Raw genomic sequence first — 16,621 nt, 5'->3', positions numbered from 1 at the left:
ACTGTTCTCACCACCTGTTACCCAAACTGATAATGCTAATACCACGGCGAAGACCAAAGGCAAACAAGTTGTGAATGAAGGTACCTCTGCACCGAAGGATGTGGACGAGCTTCTGAGAATCATAAAGAAAAGCGACTACAAGGTAGTCGCTCAGTTGATTTAGACGCCGTCTAAGATATCTATTCTCTCACTCCTGTTGTGTTTGAAGGCACACAGAGAGGCACTTCTGAAGGTTCTTAATGCTGCTTATGTACCTCAAGAGATCTCAGTAAACCAACTAGAAGGGATCATTGCCAATGTTCATGCAAGCAATGGGTTGGGTTTTACCGATTTTGACTTGACACCAGCCGGACGCAATCATAACAAGGCTCTGCACATCTCGATGGAATGCAGAGACACCGTGTTATCTCATGTTCTGGTGGATACAGGTTCCTCTCTCAATGTGCTACCCAAGAGAGCCCTATCAAGGTTAGAAGTAGAGGGTTTGGTCCTAAAGCCTTCAGATCTTATTGTGAGAGCCTTCGATGGTTCTAAGAGGTCGGTGTTCGGAGAGGTAGAATTGCCAATTCAGATTGGATCACAAACCTTCAACACTGTCTTCTATGTGATGGATATCAGTCCTTCGTACAGTTGCCTGCTGGGTCGTCCTTGGATCCACAACGCTGGAGCAGTCTCCTCGACCTTGCATCAGAAGATCAAATTCCCAGTCAATGGAAGGATTATCACTGTCTATGGTGAGGAGGACATTCTGGTCAGTAACCTGTCTACATTCAAGTATGTAGAGGTAGAAGGTGAATTTCATGAGACCCTATGTCAGGCCTTTGAGGCAGTTCAGATCAAGGACGCAGCTCCAATGGAAGAGGTTGAAGCGGGTGCCTCTATCTCGTCCTTCAAGCAGGCACAAGCCTTGGTGGATTCAGGTGTTGCTCCCGGTTGGGGGCGTCTGTTGGAGTTACCAATGAAAGAAGACAAGTTCGGGATTGGGTATCAGCCAACTCTAACTTCTACAACTTCAACACTTCAGACTCGTCAGGGGCCGATTACTTTCTCCAGCGCTGGCGTCATCCAATATGGCTAGGTCTCTGCGGTCAACGATGAAGACGAGGATAGTGATTGCGACATCGATAACTGGGTGCGTCCGAGGATCCCGGGTGAAGTCATCAACAATTGGTCTTATGAGGAGATGGTCCAAGCCACTTTTCTGAAGGAGTAATTTTTTCTTTGTTTATTCATGCATGTCCAAGTCTTACGTTCCGCCCAGAGTGTAATGACTCATTGTAGGGCTCATCTATATGGATACCTGCACTGTTTATCATAAATGAAGGACGTCTTTTTGCATTCAAATATTTTGTTCACTATCTTTCTATTTTTGCAGTTTTCAAAAATCAAAAAATATCTGGCAATGTTTTCTTTAGTTTTCACTTTTTTTTCACACTCATGAGCACATACCATCACTCATGCAGATGCACATCACCGGATCCTATTGATAACGGTTCTGCTATGGCTCGCTTCGACTTTGAAAATCCAATCTTTCAAGCTGAAGAAGAGGGTGATGAAGACTGTGAACTCCCTGAAGAACTTGCCAGGCTATTAAAGCAAGAGGAAAGGGTCATTCAACCGTATCAAGAGTCTATCGAAGTGATTAATCTCGGCACCGAGGACGCCAAGAGAGAAGTCAAGATAGGGGCTGCTTTGGAAGATAATGTGAAGAAGGGGTTGATTGAATTGCTGCAAGAGTATGTTGACATCTTTGCTTGGTCTTATCAGGATATGCCAGGGCTTGACACAGACATTGTGGTACACCGTTTTCCTCTCAAAGAGGATTGTCCTCCGGTCAAGCAGAAGCTCAGAAGAACAAGACCATAGATGGCTGTCAAGATAAAGGAAGAAGTGCAAAAGCAGTTGGATGCATGGGTTTCTAGTAGTCACCAATTATCCGCCATGGGTTGCAAACATCGTTCCAGTACCTAAGAAGGATGGAAAGGTACGGATGTGTGTCGACTACCGAGATCTGAACAGAGCTAGTCCTAAAGATGATTTCCCATTACCTCACATTGACGTTTTGGTGGATAACACAGCTCAGTTCTCGGTATTCTCCTTCATGGATGGCTTTTCTGGCTATAATCAAATCAAGATGGCACTAGAAGACATGGAGAAGACAACATTCATAACCCCATGGGGCACCTTCTGCTACAAGGTGATGTCGTTTGGCCTGAGGAATGCTGGGGCAACATATCAACGAGCTACGGTGACTCTTTTCCATGATATGATTCATCATGAAATCGAGGTTTATGTTGATGATATGATTACCAAATCTCAGACAGAAGAAGAACATTTAGTGAATCTGCAGAAACTGTTTGAGCGTTTGAGAAAATTCAAGCTGAGGCTTAATCCGAACAAGTGTACTTTCGGGGTGAGATCTGGAAAACTGCTGGGTTTTATTGTTAGTGAGAAAGGGATTGAGGTGGATCCTAACAAAGTGAAAGCAATACAAGAAATGTCTGAGCCAAGAACAGAGAAACAAGTTCGTGGTTTCTTAGGGAGGTTGAACTATATTGCAAGGTTCATCTCTCACCTAACAGCCACGTGTGAGCCAATTTCCAAGTTGTTGAGAAAAGATAAGGCTATCAGGTGGAATGACGATTGTCAAAGGGCTTTTGAAAAGATAAAAGAGTATTTGCAGAATCCTCCTATCCTTATGCCTCCAGTCCCGGGGAGACCACTGATTATGTACTTGACAGTACTTGACAATTCCATGGGTTGTGTTCTCAGTCAACACGACGAGACAGGTAGGAAAGAGCATGCCATCTACTACCTGAGAAAAAAATTCACAGACTGCGAGTCGAGATACTCAATGCTTGAAAAGACATGTTATGCACTTGCATGGGCTGCTAAGCGATTGAGACAATACATGTTGACTCACACAACTTTACTGATCTCCAAAATGGACCCAGTCAAGTATATATTCGAGAAGCCAGCTCTCACCGGAAGGGTTGCTCGTTGGCAAATGATACTGACAGAGTATGACATCCAGTATACATCCCAGAAAGCCATCAAGGGGAGTATTCTGTCAGACTATCTTGCTCAACAGCCGGTTGAAGATTATGAGCCGATGAAGTTTTATTTTCCAGATGAAGACATCATGTACCTCAAGATGAAAGACTGCGAAGAGCCAGTTGTGGAGGAGGGACCTGATCCAGACGAAAAGTGGACTTTAACGTTTGATGGGGCCGTCAATGCCAAAGGAAGTGGAATTGGTGTTGTCATTACTACTCCGAAAGGTGCCCACATGCCTTTCACCGCTCGTCTGACTTTCGAGTGCACCAATAATGAAGCAGAGTATGAAGCCTGTATCTTGGGTATTGAGCAAGCCATTGATTTGAGAATCAAGACTTTGGACATCTTCGGAGATTCAGCTCTGGTGATCAATCAAGTGAATGGTGATTGGAACACCCTCAAGCCTAATCTGGTCCCTTACAGAGATTACACGAGAAGATTGTTGACTTTCTTCACAACAGTAAAGCTGTATCATATACCTCGTGACGAAAACCAAATGGCAGATGTTCTTGCTACTCTATCCTCCATGATCAAAGTGACTCGGTGGAACTATGCTCCCAGGATCGATGTTATGCGCCTTGATAGGGCCGCGTATGTGTTTGCTGCTGAATTGGTAGTTGATGACAAGCCTTGGTATCACGACATCAAGTGCTTTCTGAAGAATCAAGAGTACCCTGCAGGGGCATCCAACAGTGATAGAAAGACTTTGAGAATATTGGCAGGCGGTTTCTTCTTGAACAAAGACGATGTTCTGTATAAGAGGAACTTCGACATGGTTTTGCTCAGATGCGTGGATAGACACGAAGTAGACATGTTAATGCAGGAAGTTCATGAAGGCTCCTTCGGTACTCATGCCGGCGGACATGCAATGGCTAAGAAATTGTTGAGAGCGGGTTATTACTGGATGACCATGGAATCTGATTGTTTCAAATATGCTCGGAAGTGTCATAAATGCCAGATTTATGCTGATAAGGTGCATGTGCCGCCAAATCCTCTGAATGTGATATCTTCGCCGTGGCCTTTTGCTATGTGGGGCATTGATATGATTGGAAGGATTGAGCCAACTGCTTCCAATGGGCATCGCTTCATCCTTGTTGCCATCGACTATTTCACCAAATGGGTCGAAGCAGCGTCATTTGCAAAGGTCACCAGACATGTGGTTGCCCGATTTATTAAGAAAGAGATCATTTTTCATTATGGGATTCCCGAAAGAATCATTACTGATAATGGTTCTAATCTCAATAACAAAATGATGAAGGAGTTGTGCCAGAACTTCAACATTCAGCATCACAATTCTTCCCCTTATCGCCCTAAGATGAACGGCGCTATTGAGGCAGCAAATAAGAACATAAAGAAGATTGTGCAGAAGATGGTCGTCACGTACAGAGATTGGCATGAGATGCTACCCTTCGCCTTGCATGGGTACCGTACTTCAGCACGTACATCGACCGGGAGAACCCCTTACTCCCTTGTGTATGGTATGGAAGCAGTCCTACCTGTTGAAGTGGAGATTCCTTCTCTAAGAGTCCTGTTGGATGTCAAGTTAGACGAAGATGAATGGATTCGGACAAGGTTCAATGAGTTGAGTCTTATCGAAGAGAAGCAAATGGCGGCCATTTGTCATGGGCAGTTGTATCAGAGTCGGATGAAGAGAGCCTTTGATCGGAAAGTGCATCCTCGGTGTTTCCAAGTCGGAGATTTAGTGTTGAAAAGGATCCTTCCTCCTCAAACAGACCACAGGGGCAAGTGGACTCCTAACTATGATGGACCATATATTGTCACCAAGGTTTTCGATGGTGGAGCCTTAATGCTTGCAACTATGGATGGTGAAAACTTCACTTCCCCTGTGAACTCAAACACAGTTAAAAAATACTTCGCATAAAATAGACCCGCTGGACAATAAAAAGAATAGTCCAGGCAAAAATGGGCATCCTGACGAACCAAGAAAATGAAAAGGTTCGGGTAAAAATGAGGGATTAAAAATGAAAAGATTGTACACCCGGTAAGTTGAAAACCTGAAAGGGAAACTTAGGCAAAAATGGGTATCCCGGTGGATTGAAAACCCTAAAGGGCGATCCAGGCAAAAGTTAGGGATTAAGCGAATGACTGCGCTCTGAGTAGTTCTGAATCTCATCTCATGTCGACAACTGGAAACTTTCGAAAGGTAGGAAACATTCCAATCACCTTTTTCAGAAAGCTGATCATCTGGAGGATCTTGAAGACGAGCGAGTCATAGCAGAATTGGAACCCGATAGAAATCCATTTCACATTGCCATTAGATTAATTTCTATTTTTATCTTTTGTGCGATTATCTCTTTCCAGGGATTGCTTCCTGATGTAAATGCCTATTCAGAGGCCACTCAATCAATAAAATCATGTTATTCAGTATATCTCTGTGTTCATTTTTCATTTTACTGTTTTGTTTGCAAAAAAATGATGTCCGAATTTTTGATAAACATTGCATCATGAAACATAGGAGCTTTACAGGTACATGCTCAATAAACATTGAAAATTGCTGTAAATTTTAAGTGCTTTGGATCGTCTATTCAGAACAGGTACACTCGGGGCATTTCCTTAAGGTACCCAGCAGATGATCGCGGATGTTTTCTTCAACAGTTGGAATTTGGTATCTTATCCCTGCAGAGCTGGTCCGAGCGTTGGATTCTTCAATCCCCAAGCATGTGCTTCAGACTATATACTCCCTAGTGGAGTTGACAGTACCAAACTGTATATCCCTAGTGGAGTTGACAGTGCCAGACTGTATTTTCCCAATAGGAGCGGCTGCTCCTCAGAGTTCGATGCCGGATCGATGATCTCGACGCTAGATCCATGGTCTCTTTCCTTGAAGCAGAATCTCGGTATCGTATTGGTGTTTGCTTCCCCTACTGAGTCGTCTCTCTCGCAGATTATGGTTGCCAGAACCACTGTCGCTTTCCTCAACAGCAAGTTTTCAGTGCCGCTCTCTCCTCAGTCAGAGCCTCAGTATTTTGTTATCTGCCAGAATACCGTGTGGCGGGTCATTTCCCCACAGAGTTCTTTATGTTGTGCATCTCCAACAGCCTTGCCAGGGTCTAGAAGATGGTGATCATTTCCCCAGCAGAATTCCTTGTCTCGGCTTGGCATTCTCCCCAGCATTTCGCATCCCTTGCCTGTAGTATCATATTGCATTGCATCCTCCCAAATCGCGTAGCATTTCCATTTTCATGGAGCATTACGCCATTGAAAAATTCAAGCATACGCATGTAAGGCATAAAACATTCTCGGTATCCCAAGTGATAAGCCAGAAGTTCGTTTCCAGTATTCAGACTGAAGATTGTCCATGACTCATCCTTATTATCCCCAGCATAGGTCGTTGGCCCACGTGCCACATCAATGATCATTTTCCCTATTTCTGCCGATGCTGACAGGCATGAAAAGTTTTCCGGTATTTAGACCGAAGTGGCATTCAGGCCAATTTTCCGATGTTCAGATCGAAGAAGTCTCCGACGTTCAGGTCGACGCGACTTGTGGCATTCAGGTCAGGTTTCCGGTATTCAGACCGAAGTGGCATTCAGGCCAATTTTCCGATGTTCAGATCGAAGAAGTCTCTGACGTTCAGGTCGACGCAACTTGTGGCATTCAGGCCAGTTTTTCCGGTATTCAGACCAAAGTGGCATTCAGGCCAATTTTCCGATGTTTAGATCGAAGAAGTTTCCGACGTTCAGGTCGACGCAACTTGAGGCATTCAGGCCAGTTTTTCCCGTATTCAGACCGAAGTGGCATTCGGGCCAGTCTCTCGGTGTTCAGACCGATATTAATAATCTCATATATTCCGATGCTCAGATCGAAGTCATTTCCAGTATTCAGACTGATTAGCGGCATTCAGGCCATGGTTATTTCTGTGTTACCATTTATTTTGGTATCCAGGTTAACATTCTTTTTTCGGTATTCAGACCGACTCTCACCGTACCAGACGGATTCTTCTTTCAAGACCACCTCTTTGCCGATTCTGACAGGCATTGTTACTTCACTTCACTTCAGTGCAAATTTTCAGGCTTTTATTGTATTCAATCCCTTGATACCTCGAAAGTGCAAAAGTCGCTGCTGTCTTCTTTTCGGGTCTCCAGTTGATTGAATAGGGGCAGCTGTAGCACCTCAAATTTGCCCCCCTCATTCATGTATTCATTTTTAGGTCATTTAACATTTCATATTGCATTTCATCATGTCAATCAGACTCAGCTCCAAGAAGCTTGAATATCATCCAAGACACTGTGTGGGTTCTATCTGGGTGATCAGTCAACACAAGGGAAAGACTTGAGTCACTTCCAACATGTTCAAATGGGGTCTATTCATCATTCAAAACGCTAATCTTGAAGGAGCAAAAGATGACATGAATTGTCATGCTCGCTAGGCGAGCAGCCTGGTTCGCCTAGCGAATCTTGAACTGTCATGCTCACTAGGCGAGCCAATCCTTCGCTAGGCGAAGCGCACGCGTTTATAAAATATAACAGAAAATTTGGGACTTGGACCTCCCTCATTTGAGCCCACAAAGCCACGAAAATCAGGTTATAAATTCTAAACTTCAGTGGAGAAAAAGGGGAGCAGAGAGAGAATAGCAGAGAGAGAGAAGAACTAATTCAGAGCAGCCTCCAGAGACTGAAGGGAACCCATCTACAAAGAACCCCTTCCACCTCATATAAACCCTAAGATTGTTCTACACACCCAACGGTGCAATTCAATTTCATTCGATCTCTCCAATCAGGTTTGCCCTTATTCCCATTACTTTATGCTTTCAATTTGAATTCTCTGAATGTATGAGGTATGATGGATGAAGTTGGAAGGGTGGGTATCGTTAGGTTTTGCATGTGGGCTTAGATGTGCATGAATGTGTAAACAATACCTTGAATGTTTAATCGTTTCGTTTATGAGATGGATGCCATAAGGTTTGGGTTATCGAGATCGGAATGTTATCAATGAAGAACCCAGAACCCGCAGGCATTCGCTAGCACCATCGCTAGGCGAGCCTGCAGCGAAGCTTCGCTAAGCCTTCGCTAGGCGAAGCAGTAGCGATCGCAACAGTAGCTATTTTTTTCTGTTTGCTCTCCAATCTGTTTTATGTTTATTATGACATGCTCTCTATTGCATCCGGGCACATGTTTTGGTATGTATGTCATGTCTTGATGTGTGGGTCCTTGCCCCCTGATTTTGAGTTTTTATACCCTTTTGATGCTTTATTTGACAAGAGGTTTAGGCATCCTACCCTTGGTTGCTCTTTGTGAGCTTTTTGTGAACTTTAATGGCATGATTCCTGTGGTTACATTTTGATTCCCTTACTTGGTGCAACTCTTGATTGCACCCCATCTTATTTCTCTAACCTGTTTGTTGAATTTTTTGTGAGGGCTCACATGACTCTTGAAGAGACGGCTTGCTTGGTGTTCCACTTTATTTGTGGGATACCATTTAGAGATTTATTCTGATTGCTTTGCTGACTTGCTTTCTTTGATGGTGCTAACTTGAGAGATCACCGGGTTTCTTGCTTCTTTAGTTGTTATTACTTCGGATCTTTATCCGTGTGGTAGATCTCCTGATCCCTTTTACATCTTTTCAGCATTTTACCGCTTTCTTAGCTGGAAGACCTCGATAGGAGGCAATGTTTTTGTATGTTTACTTTTGTGCCTAAAGACCTCCAAGAAGACGCACCAGTGCTAAAGACCTCCATGAAGAGGAAATTGACGGATAAAAGGGATTAGTAGTCAAACCCCCGTTATTCAGTGTGTCGTTCTTTATGCTCGCACTACGTGTCGATGCTTTAGAACAAAAGCCTAAGATCTTTTGTCCGGTCAATCAGTGGAGAGGGTTCCACCTTTCTGAATCCCCACTTTTTGTCACGAGCTCACCCTGTCCAGGGTTAAGAGCTATGAGGTCTTATCCTCATTACCCATTTGATCTGCTCACCCTGATGTTCAGTGTCAGTGGTTAAGAGCCCATTTGATTACCCTCCCATGGCTTGTTTGTCGAGGTTGATATGACCCCTCTTGACTAAAGCCCTACCCATGTATGTTTGAGCCCCCCTTGTTGGCGTGTTTACTTTATGCATGTTTGTTTTGTATGGTGTGATCGTCTCCCCATAGGATTGCTAGGCTTCGTATAGTGTCCCGTTTGCATGTCAATTAAGGTAGCACGGTTCCTTCGTCCAGGACTTCCTTTTTGCATGAGCAATCCTAAAACACAAATAAACTCATTGATTTTTCTTTCCCTAAGAACACGTTAACTCCTTCTACTACAGGCGAGTAAGTCTCCAAAGGTCGAGCATCCGGTAGACTGCGTAGTAACGTCGTTCGTCCAAAACAAGCCCCTAGTTAGCCGAACTATGTTTTGCTCTGATTCTCATTCCCGATGAGATACGTAGGCATAAGACACGATGTCTTAGCGAGCACACTTCCCCTTCACCCATAGGTAGCCGAGCTACGAAGACTCTGATTCTCATATTCAGATGAGATACGTATGCAGTGGATGCGACATCCGTGCGAGTCATTTTCTTTTGACCCCTCTTTTAGTAAATAATACATTAGATAAACCCACACCCTTTAGACGAGAATAACAAGAGTGGATCCCGTAGAGTACTACGGATGCGTAGGGGTGCTAATGCCTTCCTTTCGCATAATCGACTCCCGAACCCAAGATTTGGTTGCGAGACCTTGTCTTTTCCTTTCCTTTTTTCAGGTTTACTTCGAGCGTTTCCTTTCCCTCCTTTGGGATAAATAACGCACGGTGGCGACTCTTCTGTCATTTCTTTCTTCGCCGATTGTTTTTTTGCAGGTTGCGACATTATCAAACATCATTTAGACCAAATCACTTTCACATAAAAAAGGGCTCCCTAGGAGTACCTAGGACACTTTGGGTGCTAACACCTTCCATATGTGTAACCATCCCCCTTACCTGTAATCTCAGACATTTTATTAGTTTTGATTTGAAAACTTCTTATCTTTGGGTTTTATTCGTACTTTTTCCCTTTTCCTTTGGAAACAATAAAAGCACGGTGGTGACTCTGGTTTTATTGACGTCAATTTTATCCATAGCTTGATGGTCATGAATTTACCGCTACAGTTTCCCTTAAGTACAACTGGTGTGAGGGGTGCTAATACTTTCCCCTTGCATAATCGACTGCCACACCCGAATTTGGTTGTGACGAACATTCTCTTTTTATTTTGAGGGTTTTATCGATATTTTCCCTTTCCTTTTGGAATAAATAAATTTTGGTGGTGACTCTATTATCATATTGAGCATCGAGTGATCCAGGTTATTTTTAGCATCGCGACAGCTGACAACTCTGCTAGGGACGAACACTTCAGCTAGAGAGTCAAGCCTAATTTAGTTAACTTTGTGATAAATGTTGGCATTGTTTATTTGTTTTCTTCCATGTGTTTTATTATCTCTTATGTGCTACTATTGTTGCTTGCATACCTCTTATGGGTTTCTCTGATTATTGGCATTGTATGTTATAGGCTGTATACCCGAGTCCAAGAAAACACTTAAGCATAAGATGGTGGTTGTGTAGTGTTTAATGTTCAAGACGTAGGACTCGTTTGGTTAGCATGAAAATCCCGCCTAGAGTATATCATATTTAGAGTTTTATTTTTTAACGAGTAGTTGTTATGGAAATGATATTTTCAATCAGGATCCGTGACTCTAGGGACTTTTTTAGAACCTTGGAGTTGATGGTTTTGTAGTATGGACCAGTGAGATGTAGGACTCATTGGGTCGATGTGAAAATCTCACCTATAATAAATTCTATTATAAATATGGAAATCTAACGAGTAGTCGTTATGGTGTTAATATTTCTGAGAAGGATCCATGACTCTAGAAACCTACAACCATAGAGCCTGCCTAAGGGGTTCCACTAATTAGAGATACTTTTATTTTCTCCTATTATTACTCTGATTGATCAAGCATGATATACCCATGATCCTAAGCCATGCATATGCATTACATTCGCATAAACAAAATATTTAGCATTTGCATTTTGTTTTCATGGATCTAAGAGACTCCAATTGTTGTAAGCATTCAAAAGTATGAGGTCAGATAGAAAAAGAATATACTCATTAAAATTTCAAGTCTCCTAAGTTGGAAGGTTTGAAAGAAATAAGCTCTCAGCTAACCCCTATCAAAATAATAATTTTAAGAAGGATTATGGGAATCTCCTTGCTCTATTAAATGAAGAAGTAGATCCATGGGCTTTGCTGACTCTCTCTCAATTCTATGACCCTCCACTAAGATGCTTCACATTCCAAAACTTCCAGTTAGCTTCAACACCTGAAGAATTGGAGCATAGTATGGGTATCTCTGTGAAGGATAAGACTCATTTCACTGGTTTGGAAGATCTTCCAAAACCTGAAGTGATAGTTGCTTACATGTGCATGGATAAGAAGGATGTAACTGCAAATCTAGGGTCTAAAGGAAACACTCATGGTTTTCCTGACAAGTTCTTAATGGAGAAAGATTCAGCCTTCGCAGATGAAAAAATGGGATGCCTTCAAAGTAGTGTTATCCTTGCTCATTTATGTAATTGCTCGGTTTCTCAATATCGACGATTTTATTGATATGCATGACATTTGTGTCTTCCTGACCAAGAACCTGGAACCAACCTTGCTTGATGACATTTACTATTACCTCACCTTTAGACATGAGAAGAAAGAACTGACGATTTTGTGTTGTGCTCCGTTACTACACAAATGGTTCTTATCCCATTTGCCAAAGAAATGAGCCTTTATAGAAAACAAAGACAACTTCAAGTGTTTGCAAAGGGTAATGTCTCTCACTGCAAGGGATATCTTTTGGTATTCTCGTGAGTATGATGGTATCAAAATTATCTTCAGTTGTTGTAGCTTTCCAAATGTTCCACTCATAGGGCCTAGAGGTTACATAAATTATAATCTTGTGTTGGCACTCTGGAAACTTGGCTATCCAATAATTGACAAACCAGAAGAAAGGTTTTTAGAAGGTTTTGTCTTATCTGAAGGGTCCAAAGATCCTAACATGCTGAAAAGAGTCAGGCGAGCATGGGACAAAATTCACCGAAAAGGGAAGGAACTTGGTAAGAAAAATTTCATTACCAAGGAGTTGCATACATAGTGGGTTCAGGAAAGAGTTCTCAGAGTTAAATTACCATATCCTTATGAACACCCCATGCATTCAAACTCACCTGAGACCACTCACACTCCCATAGAGGAAGTCGAGGAACTCAAGGCTACTATCTCCAAACTTGAGAAAGAAAATGAAGAGTGATATTTGAGGCTCGACTGGGTTATCCATGATAGAAATGAGCTCATATTTAATCTTAAGCAAAGGGAAAAGCAACTTGGCCAAAGTGAGGAAACAATTGAAGATGAGGGGAAAGAGAGAAAAAGAGTTGGTGAATTCCTTTCAGGGGTAGGACTCGATCTTATCCAACAAAACCAAGAGCTCAAATAAGCCTAGAAGACGAATAGTGAGTGGAAGGGCCTCTAAGAAAGGACCTTGAAAATCCAGAAGGCAATGAGGGAAGGGTTCAAGGCGCGAATCCTAGAACTCACTCGACTGCTCAATACACTTATTTCATGCGAGCTCAGAAAGCACCTCAAATGACACCTATTACTAAACCTTTACCTAATCCTGCTGGCAAGAGGCTTTGTGCTCTTGGAGAGAAGTTTAAAGCCATGGAGGTGCATGACACTCTAGGAATTAACGTTATTGACATGTGCTTGGTGTCATACCCCAATTTTGTCCTACTAACTAGTCATTTTAACCTGTCGCATTGCATAAAACTAGTTGCTTTCATCTGCATTCGTATGGGCATTCATAACAAACAATTTGGCCTTTGGCCATGGTTAGTCATGTCTAGGCCTGGTGTTTGGTTCTATCTAATAAGTCTTTATTTCAATTCCCTTACACTTGGTCATGTTTTGAACTTAGTCTAGGTTCTCATTAGGACTATTTTTACCCTTGTTAATAGTTGGTCATAATGTGTTTATTTGATTCATGGTTCAAGGTCATCATAGTTTCATTTGGTTCACACTTTTACATTACTAAGTGCATTACATTGCTTATAAACATTTGCTAAAGGGGTTGAGTTCTTTTCTTCATGTATCCACTTGTTCCATAATTTTGGAGTTTAACATATATAGTGTTATTGCATTATTTTTTATTACACAATTAAATTAAGAGGAAAATAAAAAAGAACTTTGTTTTAATGCAATGCACACATTACATCATCTGTTAAAAACAAGTTTTTATTACAAGCTATTGTTTTACATTTTTTAATAAAAATAAATTACAAAGTTTAGAAAAAAATATAAATGAACTCCAAGCTTGCTGGAGGCCCCACGCCTTTCCCCGTATCATGCTCATCATCTAGCTGATGCCCTTAGCATGCCATATCTTCACCCTCATTACATATACCCTACAAAAATAAAACCATTCCAAAATCCACGCATCATGATCTTCATAATATTCCATATCCATGTACACATATATGATTGAAAGGCCAAACATTGGAAGAAAACTTAGCAGGCCCATACATATGACACACCCATACAACATATCATCACCAACACTATCCTATCATACACACAAAAATCATATCAACATACATGTTATTCATTTAAAATGGAATTAAAAATTAAACAAACTAAACTCAACAAATATGTGAGTTCTAAATCATTACAATACATTCCAGCAATAAAACATCCATACTCATATACACATACTGTAAAACAAAAATCAAATTGAAATCAACAAGCATAACGTGTGACCATTCAAGTATACTCTCATCAGTGTTGCTACCGGAGGTAACGAAACTGGGGAGTGACTGTTTGCAAAGAAACAGAAGAGTCGCCACCAAATTTTATTGGATTCCCTCTTAAAGAGAGAGAAGAGGGAAAATAGTCGATAAAACCCTCGTGAAAAATAAATGCACATGGGAAGTTCAAAAGGTATGGATAAAGAATCAGTCTCACAACTGAGACTTTGGTTCAAAATTCATTTGCACAATGGGAAGATATTAGCATCCCTCACATCCATGGTACTCCATGGGAACCATTTAAGTTGTCTGTGTGTGTGGGTATTTATCTCATTTATTGATATCTTTATTATTTCTTTTTAAAGTTTGAAAGATTGGGATTTTGGATTTTTACTATTGTGCTCGCCAAGGATTATGGCCCTTATGCCTACGTATCATTCATCGGGTGATGAAGAATCAGAGCTTCGTAGTTCGGAGTAGAAAATGTTTGTGAGTTGGTTGATTTTACCTTTGAGAAAAAAGGTTTTTGGAGTGATTCCATAAGGCACATAAACTGAGTTTGATGGGTTATGCTGATTTTACCTTGAAAAAGGGTTTATGAAAAGTTTTTTGTGATTAGATTGCCCTAAAGTCTATGGGCGGAGGTGAATATTCTAGACAAACAAGTCAAGTGTATTTTGTCCAAAATAATCAGAGTAAGGGTAGGAAAGCTCCATTCTTACTCATTCTCCACCACTTAAGGCTCATGGTTCACAATATTAATCGTAGTTTTATTGTTTTTTGAGTTTGATTATGAAAATGCCACTTGATATTGGATCAAGGGTTTATTGGTTTGATTATGAAATTTGTGACATATAATGAAAATACAAAGTAACCAAGCAAGAGAGTAAAGGGTATCATTGTAAGGTAGCCCAATAAAAAGCCTTGTGTATGAAAAATTGACCTAAGCTAACAAAGGATAATGGTCTTACAGCCATGTCTCCCTAGGGTAGTGCCATGTTGTCATTCTTACAACACGTGTGTAAGTTACAGATGAAATCCAAAGTTGAAACAAAGTATCACAAGATAAGGGTAAGGTCCTCCAAGCAAATGTCCTAAGTGAGATCCTCTAAGTCCAATGATTTATTACAAGTTGAATGAATATTTTCGGTCTTATCATTTTATCATGTTTTTTATTTTATTTTTACTTGTATGATGACAATAAGGAGATAACAATAATAAACATGCATGAAGAGTATATACAATGATGATGATGATGATGATGATGATGATGAGCTTGAAAGTAAATTATAATGCAATATGATTGACATAAAATAAATCACAAGGTAATAATAAAAATACCACGATAACAATGGTTAGTGAGGTATATATGACATAAAATAAACCACAATACAATAGTAACAAAATCACAATAATGGTTAGTGATAAACAAAGTTAGTAATGTATAGTTAGTAGTTAGTAGTAATGTACAAGGTAACCACTTGAGGATTATCTATCCATAGGTCAAAAGATTCAAAATATGGCGCATCAGGGGATAACTTATCACTGATGTAAAGTATTGAATATGATCAATTATCATCTAACAATATATTTGTAACAATGAAAGTTATACAACCCCAAGTCCATATATCAATAGTTTCACCAACGGAAGATTGTATCACTCAATGATTAAAGATTAACAAGTTGACTAATGGTTAAGTTATGGATTGATTAAGTTATGTACAAGTTAAACAATGGTTAAGTCATGTAAAAGGTAAACAAGGAAGCAAAACAAGTCAAATAGAAACACAAGTTAGTATCAAAACAAAGGCTTCATCTATGTGTCAGATGACCCAAGTTTGGTTGATATAGAGGAAACCTATCTATGCCTCAAAGTATCATGAATGATCCATTGATAATTCATTAATAGATTTGAAACATAGAAGGTTTTATCAACCCTAATCAACCATTAGCCATGACCTAATAGATCTCATTAGCCATTAATGTTCAGGGCCTGAAAACTCAACCAAAAAATGTCCAAATAAAATGAAACAAAGTGTAATAAAATAAAAGGGAAGAATAATGAGGGTTTGTGTTGGAAATATTTTAATCATAATTAAAATGAAGGGTGAAAAAAATAAAATCAGATGGAAAATAAATGATGGAAAAATAGAAAAAATATGAAAAGGAAAAATGGGAAAACATAACATGAGGGCGCTGGGGGTTGAACCCCTGATCTTGGGGTGATGGGGTTAACCCTCATCCACTGGGCCAAGCTCCCTTGGTGTTCAAAATGAAATTTAATGAAATAAAATATTAAATCAAATGCCAAAATAGTGCGCAAGGACCACTAAGGACACACCAACATATATTTTTGAATTCGATCAGAAAGAACACACGCGATGAACATCGTCTTCAACCTTCAACCATTTAAATTCCAACCTTTAGAACTCATGTTCTTAGAGGGAATCACTCATGGATTCAACCGCCTCACACTTCAATGTTCTCATCCCCACACTCATGAGCCATTGATTGGCTCTGAGTGTGGAGTATTTTTAAAAAGTTCAGAAAAATAGTTTGACCTAAAATAAAAATTAAATGGTTGATGATGGACAAACAAGACTCAAACCATGGGGTTAAGCTTCAGTGAATGATTTCGAGCAAGATGTTAACTTGTTTGATGAAGGGGAAGAGTGAAACTACCTGATCGGAATCGATTTCAGAGTGGAACTTCGATGAGTATGAGCAGCTCAGGGGAGGTGTTTGCAATGTGAGTTAGTGTTTGGGAAATATTGAGTGATGTTAGGGGATGGATTGTGGGTGCTTGGT

Source organism: Lathyrus oleraceus, chromosome 5, assembly GCF_024323335.1.
Source record: "Lathyrus oleraceus cultivar Zhongwan6 chromosome 5, CAAS_Psat_ZW6_1.0, whole genome shotgun sequence".
Classification (NCBI taxonomy): domain Eukaryota; kingdom Viridiplantae; phylum Streptophyta; class Magnoliopsida; order Fabales; family Fabaceae; genus Lathyrus; species Lathyrus oleraceus.
Note: the sequence above shows the minus strand (reverse complement) of the source record.